At 42.0% G+C, this 1,301-nt stretch overlaps 1 non-coding gene across 1 annotated transcript; it reads left to right on the plus strand.

Annotated features, from left to right (window-relative positions):
* Positions 1–278: 278 nt before the first annotated feature.
* Positions 279–469, plus strand: LOC146060840 (U2 spliceosomal RNA). The gene has a single exon (XR_014470489.1). It is a non-coding gene; the product is annotated as a U2 spliceosomal RNA (small nuclear RNA).
* The last annotated feature ends 832 nt before the right edge of the window (positions 470–1,301 follow it).

Genomic DNA, 1,301 nt, shown 5'->3' on the forward strand with positions numbered 1-1,301 from the left:
TTCGTGTTAGAAGCCCATTGGCTTCTATGGGGCATCGCTAGATTTTTCTGGCGATGCCACCCGCCGCGGTAACCCAGCGGGGGATGCTTAGAGCATCCTGAAATGCGTCCCTGTCCAGCACTTCAAGTCCTATTCACCTGCCGTAAAGCCAGGTATCTTTCAGACTGCAACGACAGAGATGTGATGTGTGTGTGTTAGATGTGTCCGTGGTGCTGATCTCCACCAGTATGGGTGGCCGAATTCCGGTCCGTGCGCTTTGCTGGGACCCCATTCGGGTTATCGCTTCTCGGCGTTTTGGCTAAGATCAAGTGTAGTATCTGTTCTTATCAGTTTAATATCTGATACGCCCCCTATCTGGGGGCCATATATTAAATGGATTTTTAGAACAGGGAGATGGAAGAAGAGCTTGCTCTGTCAAATCCATGCATTGACCTGGTATTGCAGTACTTCCAGGACCGGTGCACCTTCCTAATCTGTTATCCAAAAATAGACTATTTCCATTCCTTGTGCTTGATTTGGTGTATCCATTGTTTCTGCACTGTTCTAACTTTGTATTTAGAAATGCATGCATTTGCTTCAAGGTTTAACCCTTGTGCATAAATAGTTTGAAATCCTGCCTCCAGTGTATCATTTTGTGACTATTTCTTGACTCCTTTATTTGTACTTTCTGGAATCGAGTCAGTTTAATACTTGACATGACACTACACTTGATATCAGCATGTGCGGCCTAGCCAAAAGACCGGAAGCCTGCCTAAATTAAATGACTTATCAATCGCTGCGACCTCCCAATATATATGCAAACACTATGTGACTTACCTACGATCTTACCACGGAAACATCAACTGATTCACAGCAATGGAATTTTTGTACCCCCTCCCTCTCGATTTGAAATGGCTTGGTTTTTTTTTTCCTTTTATTTCTTTATCTCTTTTATTTTTTTCTTTTCTCTTATATTTTGTTTTCTTTTGTTAAACTTATATTTTTTCTTTTCTTTTTGGTCTCTTTTCTCTCTTTTTTTTGAAATTTTTTTTTTCTTCATTTTTTTTCCAAGCCAAACAATTGATGATCATTGAGAGGGGGATTTATAAAAAGTATCACTTACCTTCTTCGGACCATGATTTTGGTGGTAACTGCCAATAAAAGAAAACATTGGCCCACCCAGCTCACCTACACATAACTGTCCTGTCTGCCTGTCTGCTCCAAGTGACTGTCTGGCTGTCAGGTTCCGGAATCCAAGTGTGCAGCTTGTGATGTCATAGAGGGCAGATTGTGATGTCACACACAGGGTCCTGCCACATCGA

Source organism: Crinia signifera, chromosome 2 (genome assembly GCF_055691185.1).
Source record: "Crinia signifera chromosome 2, ASM5569118v1, whole genome shotgun sequence".
NCBI lineage: Eukaryota > Metazoa > Chordata > Amphibia > Anura > Myobatrachidae > Crinia > Crinia signifera.